Source organism: Schistocerca gregaria, unplaced genomic scaffold (genome assembly GCF_023897955.1).
Source record: "Schistocerca gregaria isolate iqSchGreg1 unplaced genomic scaffold, iqSchGreg1.2 ptg001040l, whole genome shotgun sequence".
Taxonomy (NCBI): domain Eukaryota; kingdom Metazoa; phylum Arthropoda; class Insecta; order Orthoptera; family Acrididae; genus Schistocerca; species Schistocerca gregaria.
Window position 1 is genome coordinate 93,378 of NW_026062387.1, and position 13,558 is coordinate 106,935.

The window sequence follows — 13,558 nt, forward strand, 5'->3', positions numbered from 1 at the left end:
GCTAAAGAGGCGCGGCCTAGCGGTACTCTTGGGTACTTCGTCCTTACGGTCGTCTGCATCATCAGACTTTAGCTGACAACACTTCATATTACCGGCTAATATTTGCAGCTATGGCGACAAATTACTGCTTGGCTACACATCTGACACGTAACCGATGTGCTCTTCAAACAACAACACTTGCATTTCAGAACATGTCTTTCACACATGTCTACAAAATCACCTTCACCTTCAAATACAGCTTCCTTGCGACTGACAGAGACGTAGGCAAAGTTTAAAGTTGCTATTTCCATTAAATCTCGTTAATCAGAAAAACGGTAATTTACACCTGCAGCGGAACAAATTTCCGTTCCGCCCAGCGTCTGGCTCGAACCCACGACCCTGGGATTAAGAGTCTGACGCTCTACCGACTGAGCTAGCCGGCTACCTCAGTGAATACCTGCCGGGTAGCACGTCACCCAGTACTCGTTTGGGTTGGGTGGTCCCATACAGAATCTCTCCATGATGCCTAATGTTTTCCTAACGTCACACTCGTCACGTACTTCACTTTTATGTCATAATCATTTCTGAGAGGTAAAGAAATTGCATGACAACATGCAGAGCTAGTGGTGTCAAAATTAACACACATACTTTATGTGACTCAAAAGCCGAACGAGTTACTTTCCGACGTTATTTTAGATGTGCAAGTGATAGTCAAAACTCGCTGTGTCGGCACTCTGCCTACTTTTTCGCTAGTTAACACCGGTCTTGTTGTGTGTGTTTCAAGCTCAAGAGCATCTCCAAGCAAAAAAAATGGTCAACAGCAACATTCAGACGGTTTCGTACTGCTCAATTGCTACATTAAAACGTTATGTTTCTTTTTCAGAACTGGAAAAACACAAGTGTGACAGCATTCGAACCTGTAATCTTCAGATCCGAAGTCCGACGCCTTATCCATTAGGCCACACGGTCACTGACGACCAACATTTACATGTATACGACTCATCTCGAAACGCTCACACCCCTGAGGATTTGTGTTTTCGTTCTACACAGCCGCTGCCCCTTGCTCTTTCCCACCCATTCGTTACATTCAACCTCTGACGAGACCGACCAAATATAGACTGAGAAACAAGACCACACACTTTGTGCATTCGGAATCGAAGGTAGGGCGACCCTCGCCGCATTTGCTACGATTGCCATTTGCTACTTCTGCAGAAGCGGCGGCGGCGGCGACGACGACGACGACGACGAATATCGCGAGAAGCTCTGAGATATGTGAGAAATATATCTATAAAATGTAATTCAGACTGCCTCGTCAAACCTTATGCTGTACCGCTTTGGCAAATGCTTTATCTGCGCCATTCGCCTTAATCGCATCTGAGAGTGATTCTTAAAAAAACGCCTGTCGCTAATTGTTCGTCATCACAGGTACTGTTTGCTATACGGCCACGACGCGCAACTGATTTCCAAAATTCATCTTTCTCCTGTGAGGATGGAACTTACGACCCCTGGTTTATTAGACCAGTGCTCTACCACTGAGCTAAAGAGGAGCGGCCTAGCGGTACTCTTGGGTACTTCGTCCTTACGGTCGTCTGCATCATCAGACTTTAGCTGACAACACTTCATATTACCGGCTAATATTTGCAGCTATGGCGACAAATTACTGCTTGGCTACACATCTGACACGTAACCGATGTGCTCTCCAAACAACAACACTTGCATTTCAGAACATGTCTTTCACACATGTCTACAAAATCACCTTCACCTTCAAATACAGCTTCCTTGCGACTGACAGAGACGTAGGCAAAGTTTAAAGTTGCTATTTCCATTAAATCTCGTTAATCAGAAAAACGGTAATTTACACCTGCAGCGGAACAAAATTCCGTTCCGCCCAGCGTCTGGCTCGAACTCACGACCCTGGGATTAAGAGTCTGACGCTCTACCGACTGAGCTAGCCGGCTACCTCGGTGAATACCTGCCGGGTAGCATGTCACACAGTACTCGTTTGGGTTGGGTGGTCCCATACAGAATCTCTCCATGATGCCTAATGTTTTCCTAACGTCACACTCGTCACGTACTTCACTTTTATGTCATAATCATTTCTGAGAGGTAAAGAAATTGCATGACAACATGCAGAGCTAGTGGCGTCAAAATTAACACACATACTTTATGTGACTCAAAAGCCGAACGAGTTACTTTCCGACGTTGTTTTAGATGTGCAAGTGATAGTCAAAACTCGCTGTGTCGGCACTCTGCCGACCATTTCGCTAGTTAACACCGGTCTTGTTGTGTGTGTTTCAAGCTCAAGAGCATCTCCAAGCAAAAAATGGTCAACAGCAACATTCAGACGGTTTCGTACTGCTCAATTGCTACATTAAAACGTTATGTTTCTTTTTCAGAACTGGAAAAACACAAGCGTGACAGCATTCGAACCTGTAATCTTTAGATCCGAAGTCCGACGCCTTATCCACTAGGCCACACGGTCACTGACGACCAATATTTACATGTATACGACTCATCTCGAAACGCTCACACCCCTGAGGATTTGTGTTTTCGTTCTACACAGCCGCTGCCCCTTGCTCTTTCCCACCCATTCGTTACATTCAACCTCTGACGTGACCGACCAAATATAGACTGAGAAACAAGACCACACACTTTGTGCATTCGGAATCGAAGGCAGGGCGTCCCTCGCCGCATTTGCTACGATTGCCATTTGCTACTTCTGCAGAAGCGGTGGCGGCGGCGACGACGACGACGACGACGACGACGACGAATATCGCGAGAGGCTCTGAGATATGTGAGAAATACATCTATAAAATGTAATTCAGACTGACTCGTCCCACCTTATGCTGTACCGCTTTGGCAAATGCTTTATCTGCGCCATTCGCCTTAATCGCATCTGAGAGTGATTCTTAAAAAAACGCCTGTCGCTAATTGTTCGTCATCACAGGTACTGTTTGCTATACGGCCACGACGCGCAACTGATTTCCAAAATTCATCTTTCTCCTGTGAGGATGGAACTTACGACCCCTGGTTTATTAGACCAGTGCTCTACCACTGAGCTAAAGAGGCGCGGCCTAGCGGTACTCTTGGGTACTTCGTCCTTACGGTCGTCTGCATCATCAGACTTTAGCTGGCAACACTTCATATTACCGGCTAATATATGCAGCTATGGCGACAAATTACTGCTTGGCTACACATCTGACACGTAACCGATGTGCTCTCCAAACAACAACACTTGCATTTCAGAACATGTCTTTCACACTTGTCTACAAAATCACCTTCACCTTCAAATACAGCTTCCTTGCGACTGACAGAGACGTAGGCAAAGTTTAAAGTTGCTATTTCCATTAAATCTCGTTAATCAGAAAAACGGTAATTTACACTTGCAGCGGAACAAAATTCCGTTCCGCCCAGCGTCTGGCTCGAACCCACGACCCTGGGATTAAGAGTCTGACGCTCTACCGACTGAGCTAGCCGGCTACCTCGGTGAATACCTGCCGGGTAGCACGTCACACATTACTCGTTTGGGTTGGGTGGTCCCATACAGAATCTCTCCATGATGCCTAATGTTTTCCTAACGTCACACTCGTCACGTACTTCACTTTTATGTCATAATCATTTCTGAGAGGTAAAGAAATTGCATGACAACATGCAGAGCTAGTGGCGTCAAAATTAACGCACATACTTTATGTGACTCAAAAGCCGAACGAGTTACTTTCCGACGTTGTTTTAGATGTGCAAGTGATAGTCAAAAATCGCTGTGTCGGCACTCTGCCGACTTTTTCGCTAGTTAACACCGGTCTTGTTGTGTGTGTTTCAAGCTCAAGAGCATCTCCAAGCAAAAAATGGTCAACAGCAACATTCAGACGGTTTCGTACTGCTCAATTGCTACATTAAAACGTTATGTTTCTTTTTCAGAACTGGAAAAACACAAGCGTGACAGCATTCGAACCTGTAATCTTTAGATCCGAAGTCCGACGCCTTATCCACTAAGCCACACGGTCACTGACGACCAACGTTTACATGTATACGACTCATCTCGAAACGCTCACACCCCTGAGGATTTGTGTTTTCGTTCTACACAGCCGCTGCCCCTTGCTCTTTCCCACGCATTCGTTACATTCAACCTCTGACGTGACCGACCAAATATAGACTGAGAAACAAGACCACACACTTTGTGCATTCGGAATCGAAGGCAGGGCGTCCCTCGCCGCATTTGCTACGATTGCCATTTGCTACTTCTGCAGAAGCGGTGGCGGCGGCGACGACGACGACGACGACGACGAATATCGCGAGAGGCTCTGAGATATGTGAGAAATACATCTATAAAATGTAATTCAGACTGACTCGTCCCACCTTATGCTGTACCGCTTTGGCAAATGCTTTATCTGCGCCATTCGCCTTAATCGCATCTGAGAGTGATTCTTAAAAAAACGCCTGTCGCTAATTGTTCGTCATCACAGGTACTGTTTGCTATACGGCCACGACGCGCAACTGATTTCCAAAATTCATCTTTCTCCTGTGAGGATGGAACTTACGACCCCTGGTTTATTACACCAGTGCTCTACCACTGAGCTGAAGAGGCGCGGCCTAGCGGTACTCTTGGGTACTTCGTCCTTACGGTCGTCTGCATCATCAGACTTTAGCTGACAACACTTCATATTACCGGCTAATATTTGCAGCTATGGCGACAAATTACTGCTTGGCTACACATCTGACACGTAACCGATGTGCTCTCCAAACAACAACACTTGCATTTCAGAACATGTCTTTCACACTTGTCTACAAAATCACCTTCACCTTCAAATACAGCTTCCTTGCGACTGACAGAGACGTAGGCAAAGTTTAAAGTTGCTATTTCCATTAAATCTCGTTAATCAGAAAAACGGTAATTTACACTTGCAGCGGAACAAAATTCCGTTACGCCCAGCGTCTGGCTTGAACCCACGACCCTGGGATTAAGAGTCTGACGCTCTACCGACTGAGCTAGCCGGCTACCTCGGTGAATACCTGCCGGGTAGCACGTCACACAGTACTCATTTGGGTTGGGTGGTCCCATACAGAATCTCTCCATGATGCCTAATGTTTTCCTAACGTCACACTCGTCACGTACTTCACTTTTATGTCATAATCATTTCTGAGAGGTAAAGAAATTGCATGACAACATGCAGAGCTAGTGGCGTCAAAATTAACGCACATACTTTATGTGACTCAAATGCCGAACGAGTTACTTTCCGACGTTGTTTTAGATGTGCAAGTGATAGTCAAAAATCGCTGTGTCGGCACTCTGCCGACTTTTTCGCTAGTTAACACCGGTCTTGTTGTGTGTGTTTCAAGCTCAAGAGCATCTCCAAGCAAACAATGGTTAACAGCAACATTCAGACGGTTTCGTACTGCTCAATTGCTACATTAAAACGTTATGTTTCTTTTTCAGAACTGGAAAAACACAAGCGTGACAGCATTCGAACCTGTAATCTTCAGATCCGAAGTCCTACGCCTTATCCATTAGGCTACACGGTCACTGACGACCAACATTTACATGTATACGACTCATCTCGAAACGCTCACACCCCTGAGGATTTGCGTTTTCGTTCTACACAGCCGCTGCCCCTTGCTCTTTCCCACCCATTCGTTACATTCAACCTCTGACGTGACCGACCAAATATAGACTGAGAAACAAGACCACACACTTTGTGCATTCGGAATCGAAGGCATGGCGTCCCTCGCCGCATTTGCTACGATTGCCATTTGCTACTTCTGCAGAAGCGGCGGCGGCGACGACGACGACGACGACGACGACGACGACGACGACGACGACGAATATCGCGAGAGGCTCTGAGATATGTGAGAAATACATCTATAAAATGTAATTCAGACTGCCTCGTCCCACCTTATGCTGTACCGCTTTGGCAAATGCTTTATCTGCGCCATTCGCCTTAATCGCATCTGAGAGTGATTCTTAAAAAAACGCCTGTCGCTAATTGTTCGTCATCACAGGTACTGTTTGCTATACGGCCACGACGCGCAACTGATTTCCAAAATTCATCATTCTCCTGTGAGGATGGAACTTACGACCCCTGGTTTATTAGACCAGTGCTCTACCACTGAGCTAAAGAGGCGCGGCCTAGCGGTACTCTTGGGTACTTCGTCCTTACGGTCGTCTGCATCATCAGACTTTAGCTGGCAACACTTCATATTACCGGCTAATATATGCAGCTATGGCGACAAATTACTGCTTGGCTACACATCTGACACGTAACCGATGTGCTCTCCAAACAACAACACTTGCATTTCAGAACATGTCTTTCACACTTGTCTACAAAATCACCTTCACCTTCAAATACAGCTTCCTTGCGACTGACAGAGACGTAGGCAAAGTTTAAAGTTGCTATTTCCATTAAATCTCGTTAATCAGAAAAACGGTAATTTACACTTGCAGCGGAACAAAATTCCGTTCCGCCCAGTGTCTGGCTCGAACCCACGACCCTGGGATTAAGAGTCTGACGCTCTACCGACTGAGCTAGCCGGCTACCTCGGTGAATACCTGCCGGGTAGCACGTCACACAGTACTCGTTTGGGTTGGGTGGTCCCATACAGAATCTCTCCATGATGCCTAATGTTTTCCTAACGTCACACTCGTCACGTACTTCACTTTTATGTCATAATCATTTCTGAGAGGTAAAGAAATTGCATGACAACATGCAGAGCTAGTGGCGTCAAAATTAACGCACATACTTTATGTGACTCAAAAGCCGAACGAGTTACTTTCCGACGTTGTTTTAGATGTGCAAGTGATAGTCAAAAATCGCTGTGTCGGCACTCTGCCGACTTTTTCGCTAGTTAACACCGGTCTTGTTGTGTGTGTTTCAAGCTCAAGAGCATCTCCAAGCAAAAAATGGTCAACAGCAACATTCAGACGGTTTCGTACTGCTCAATTGCTACATTAAAACGTTATGTTTCTTTTTCAGAACTGGAAAAACACAAGCGTGACAGCATTCGAACCTGTAATCTTTAGATCCGAAGTCCGACGCCTTATCCACTAGGCCACACGGTCACTGACGACCAACATTTACATGTATACGACTCATCTCGAAACGCTCACACCCCTGAGGATTTGTGTTTTCGTTCTACACAGCCGCTGCCCCTTGCTCTTTCCCACCCATTCGTTACATTCAACCTCTGACGTGACCGACCAAATATAGACTGAGAAACAAGACCACACACTTTGTGCATTCGGAATCGAAGGCAGGGCGTCCCTCGCCGCATTTGCTACGATTGCCATTTGCTACTTCTGCAGAAGCGGTGGCGGCGGCGACGACGACGACGACGACGACGACGAATATCGCGAGAGGCTCTGAGATATGTGAGAAATACATCTATAAAATGTAATTCAGACTGACTCGTCCCACCTTATGCTGTACCGCTTTGGCAAATGCTTTATCTGCGCCATTCGCCTTAATCGCATCTGAGAGTGATTCTTAAAAAAACGCCTGTCGCTAATTGTTCGTCATCACAGGTACTGTTTGCTATACGGCCACGACGCGCAACTGATTTCCAAAATTCATCTTTCTCCTGTGAGGATGGAACTTACGACCCCTGGTTTATTACACCAGTGCTCTACCACTGAGCTGAAGAGGCGCGGCCTAGCGGTACTCTTGGGTACTTCGTCCTTACGGTCGTCTGCATCATCAGACTTTAGCTGACAACACTTCATATTACCGGCTAATATTTGCAGCTATGGCGACAAATTACTGCTTGGCTACACATCTGACACGTAACCGATGTGCTCTCCAAACAACAACACTTGCATTTCAGAACATGTCTTTCACACTTGTCTACAAAATCACCTTCACCTTCAAATACAGCTTCCTTGCGACTGACAGAGACGTAGGCAAAGTTTAAAGTTGCTATTTCCATTAAATCTCGTTAATCAGAAAAACGGTAATTTACACTTGCAGCGGAACAAAATTCCGTTCCGCCCAGCGTCTGGCTTGAACCCACGACCCTGGGATTAAGAGTCTGACGCTCTACCGACTGAGCTAGCCGGCTACCTCGGTGAATACCTGCCGGGTAGCACGTCACACAGTACTCATTTGGGTTGGGTGGTCCCATACAGAATGTCTCCATGATGCCTAATGTTTTCCTAACGTCACACTCGTCACGTACTTCACTTTTATGTCATAATCATTTCTGAGAGGTTAAGAAATTGCATGACAACATGCAGAGCTAGTGGCGTCAAAATTAACGCACATACTTTATGTGACTCAAATGCCGAACGAGTTACTTTCCGACGTTGTTTTAGATGTGCAAGTGATAGTCAAAAATCGCTGTGTCGGCACTCTGCCGACTTTTTCGCTAGTTAACACCGGTCTTGTTGTGTGTGTTTCAAGCTCAAGAGCATCTCCAAGCAAACAATGGTTAACAGCAACATTCAGACGGTTTCGTACTGCTCAATTGCTACATTAAAACGTTATGTTTCTTTTTCAGAACTGGAAAAACAAAAGCGTGACAGCATTCGAACCTGTAATCTTCAGATCCGAAGTCCTACGCCTTATCCATTAGGCTACACGGTCACTGACGACCAACATTTACATGTATACGACTCATCCTGAAACGCTCACACCCCTGAGGATTTGCGTTTTCGTTCTACACAGCCGCTGCCCCTTGCTCTTTCCCACCCATTCGTTACATTCAACCTCTGACGTGACCGACCAAATATAGACTGAGAAACAAGACCACACACTTTGTGCATTCGGAATCGAAGGCATGGCGTCCCTCGCCGCATTTGCTACGATTGCCATTTGCTACTTCTGCAGAAGCGGCGGCGACGACGACGACGACGACGACGACGACGACGACGACGACGAATATCGCGAGAGGCTCTGAGATATGTGAGAAATACATCTATAAAATGTAATTCAGACTGCCTCGTCCCACCTTATGCTGTACCGCTTTGGCAAATGCTTTATCTGCGCCATTCGCCTTAATCGCATCTGAGAGTGATTCTTAAAAAAACGCCTGTCGCTAATTGTTCGTCATCACAGGTACTGTTTGCTATACGGCCACGACGCGCAACTGATTTCCAAAATTCATCATTCTCCTGTGAGGATGGAACTTACGACCCATGGTTTATTAGACCAGTGCTCTATCACTGAGCTAAAGAGGCGCGGCCTAGCGGTACTCTTGGTTACTTCGTCCTTACGGTCGTCTGCATCATCAGACTTTAGCTGGCAACACTTCATATTACCGGCTAATATATGCAGCTATGGCGACAAATTACTGCTTGGCTACACATCTGACACGTAACCGATGTGCTCTCCAAACAACAACACTTGCATTTCAGAACATGTCTTTCACACTTGTCTACAAAATCACCTTCACCTTCAAATACAGCTTCCTTGCGACTGACAGAGACGTAGGCAAAGTTTAAAGTTGCTATTTCCATTAAATCTCGTTAATCAGAAAAACGGTAATTTACACTTGCAGCGGAACAAAATTCCGTTCCGCCCAGCGTCTGGCTCGAACCCACGACCCTGGGATTAAGAGTCTGACGCTCTACCGACTGAGCTAGCCGGCTACCTCGGTGAATACCTGCCGGGTAGCACGTCACACAGTACTCGTTTGGGTTGGGTGGTCCCATACAGAATCTCTCCATGATGCCTAATGTTTTCCTAACGTCACACTCGTCACGTACTTCACTTTTATGTCATAATCATTTCTGAGAGGTAAAGAAATTGCATGACAACATGCAGAGCTAGTGGCGTCAAAATTAACGCACATACTTTATGTGACTCAAAAGCCGAACGAGTTACTTTCCGACGTTGTTTTAGATGTGCAAGTGATAGTCAAAAATCGCTGTGTCGGCACTCTGCCGACTTTTTCGCTAGTTAACACCGGTCTTGTTGTGTGTGTTTCAAGCTCAAGAGCATCTCCAAGCAAACAATGGTTAACAGCAACATTCAGACGGTTTCGTACTGCTCAATTGCTACATTAAAACGTTATGTTTCTTTTTCAGAACTGGAAAAACACAAGCGTGACAGCATTCGAACCTGTAATCTTCAGATCCGAAGTCCTACGCCTTATCCATTAGGCTACACGGTCACTGACGACCAACATTTACATGTATACGACTCATCTCGAAACGCTCACACCCCTGAGGATTTGCGTTTTCGTTCTACACAGCCGCTGCCCCTTGCTCTTTCCCACCCATTCGTTACATTCAACCTCTGACGTGACCGACCAAATATAGACTGAGAAACAAGACCACACACTTTGTGCATTCGGAATCGAAGGCATGGCGTCCCTCGCCGCATTTGCTACGATTGCCATTTGCTACTTCTGCAGAAGCGGCGGCGGCGGCGACGACGACGACGACGACGACGACGAATATCGCGAGAGGCTCTGAGATATGTGAGAAATACATCTATAAAATGTAATTCAGACTGCCTCGTCCCACCTTATGCTGTACCGCTTTGGCAAATGCTTTATCTGCGCCATTCGCCTTAATCGCATCTGAGAGTGATTCTTAAAAAAACGCCTGTCGCTAATTGTTCGTCATCACAGGTACTGTTTGCTATACGGCCACGACGCGCAACTGATTTCCAAAATTCATCTTTCTCCTGTGAGGATGGAACTTACGACCCCTGGTTTATTAGACCAGTGCTCTACCACTGAGCTATAGAGGCGCGGCCTAGCGGTACTCTTGGGTACTTCGTCCTTACGGTCGTCTGCATCATCAGACTTTAGCTGGCAACACTTCATATTACCGGCTAATATATGCAGCTATGGCGACAAATTACTGCTTGGCTACACATCTGACACGTAACCGATGTGCTCTCCAAACAACAACACTTGCATTTCAGAACATGTCTTTCACACTTGTCTACAAAATCACCTTCACCTTCAAATACAGCTTCCTTGCGACTGACAGAGACGTAGGCAAAGTTTAAAGTTGCTATTTCCATTAAATCTCGTTAATCAGAAAAACGGTAATTTACACTTGCAGCGGAACAAAATTCCGTTCCGCCCAGCGTCTGGCTCGAACCCACGACCCTGGGATTAAGAGTCTGACGCTCTACCGACTGAGCTAGCCGGCTACCTCGGTGAACACCTGCCGGGTAGCACGTCACACAGTACTCGTTTGGGTTGGGTGGTCCCATACAGAATCTCTCCATGATGCCTAATGTTTTCCTAACGTCACACTCGTCACGTACTTCACTTTTATGTCATAATCATTTCTGAGAGGTAAAGAAATTGCATGACAACATGCAGAGCTAGTGGCGTCAAAATTAACGCACATACTTTATGTGACTCAAAAGCCGAACGAGTTACTTTCCGACGTTGTTTTAGATGTGCAAGTGATAGTCAAAAATCGCTGTGTCGGCACTCTGCCGACTTTTTCGCTAGTTAACACCGGTCTTGTTGTGTGTGTTTCAAGCTCAAGAGCATCTCCAAGCAAACAATGGTTAACAGCAACATTCAGACGGTTTCGTACTGCTCAATTGCTACATTAAAACGTTATGTTTCTTTTTCAGAACTGGAAAAACACAAGCGTGACAGCATTCGAACCTGTAATCTTCAGATCCGAAGTCCTACGCCTTATCCATTAGGCTACACGGTCACTGACGACCAACATTTACATGTATACGACTCATCTCGAAACGCTCACACCCCTGAGGATTTGCGTTTTCGTTCTACACAGCCGCTGCCCCTTGCTCTTTCCCACCCATTCGTTACATTCAACCTCTGACGTGACCGACCAAATATAGACTGAGAAACAAGACCACACACTTTGTGCATTCGGAATCGAAGGCATGGCGTCCCTCGCCGCATTTGCTACGATTGCCATTTGCTACTTCTGCAGAAGCGGCGGCGACGACGACGACGACGACGACGACGACGACGACGAATATCGCGAGAGGCTCTGAGATATGTGAGAAATACATCTATAAAATGTAATTCAGACTGCCTCGTCCCACCTTATGCTGTACCGCTTTGGCAAATGCTTTATCTGCGCCATTCGCCTTAATCGCATCTGAGAGTGATTCTTAAAAAAACGCCTGTCGCTAATTGTTCGTCATCACAGGTACTGTTTGCTATACGGCCACGACGTGCAACTGATTTCCAAAATTCATCTTTCTCCTGTGAGGATGGAACTTACGACCCCTGGTTTATTACACCAGTGCTCTACCACTGAGCTAAAGAGGCGCGGCCTAGCGGTACTCTTGGGTACTTCGTCCTTACGGTCGTCTGCATCATCAGACTTTAGCTGGCAACACTTCATATTACCGGCTAATATATGCAGCTATGGCGACAAATTACTGCTTGGCTACACATCTGACACGTAACCGATGTGCTCTCCAAACAACAACACTTGCATTTCAGAACATGTCTTTCACACTTGTCTACAAAATCACCTTCACCTTCAAATACAGCTTCCTTGCGACTGACAGAGACGTAGGCAAAGTTTAAAGTTGCTATTTCCATTAAATCTCGTTAATCAGAAAAACGGTAATTTACACTTGCAGCGGAACAAAATTCCGTTCCGCCAGCGTCTGGCTCGAACCCACGACCCTGGGATTAAGAGTCTGACGCTCTACCGACTGAGCTAGCCGGCTACCCCGGTGAATACCTGCCGGGTAGCACGTCACACAGTACTCGTTTGGGTTGGGTGGTCCCATACAGAATCTCTCCATGATGCCTAATGTTTTCCTAACGTCACACTCGTCACGTACTTCACTTTTATGTCATAATCATTTCTGAGAGGTAAAGAAATTGCATGACAACATGCAGAGCTAGTGGCGTCAAAATTAACGCACATACTTTATGTGACTCAAAAGCCGAACGAGTTACTTTCCGACGTTGTTTTAGATGTGCAAGTGATAGTCAAAAATCGCTGTGTCGGCACTCTGCCGACTTTTTCGCTAGTTAACACCGGTCTTGTTGTGTGTGTTTCAAGCTCAAGAGCATCTCCAAGCAAACAATGGTTAACAGCAACATTCAGACGGTTTCGTACTGCTCAATTGCTACATTAAAACGTTATGTTTCTTTTTCAGAACTGGAAAAACACAAGCGTGACAGCATTCGAACCTGTAATCTTCAGATCCGAAGTCCTACGCCTTATCCATTAGGCTACACGGTCACTGACGACCAACATTTACATGTATACGACTCATCTCGAAACGCTCACACCCCTGAGGATTTGCGTTTTCGTTCTACACAGCCGCTGCCCCTTGCTCTTTCCCACCCATTCGTTACATTCAACCTCTGACGTGACCGACCAAATATAGACTGAGAAACAAGACCACACACTTTGTGCATTCGGAATCGAAGGCATGGCGTCCCTCGCCGCATTTGCTACGATTGCCATTTGCTACTTCTGCAGAAGCGGCGGCGGCGGCGACGACGACGACGACGACGACGACGACGACGACGACGACGAATATCGCGAGAGGCTCTGAGATATGTGAGAAATACATCTATAAAATGTAATTCAGACTGCCTCGTCCCACCTTATGCTGTACCGCTTTGGCAAATGCTTTATCTGCGCCATTCGCCTTAATCGCATCTGAGAGTGATT

General features: G+C 46.2%; 1 non-coding gene across 1 annotated transcript; it reads right to left on the reverse strand.

The window, feature by feature from the left end:
* Positions 1–1,454: 1,454 nt before the first annotated feature.
* Trnai-aau (transfer RNA isoleucine (anticodon AAU)) lies at positions 1,455–1,526 on the reverse strand. The gene has a single exon. It is a non-coding gene; the product is annotated as a tRNA-Ile (tRNA).
* Positions 1,527–13,558: the final 12,032 nt, after the last annotated feature.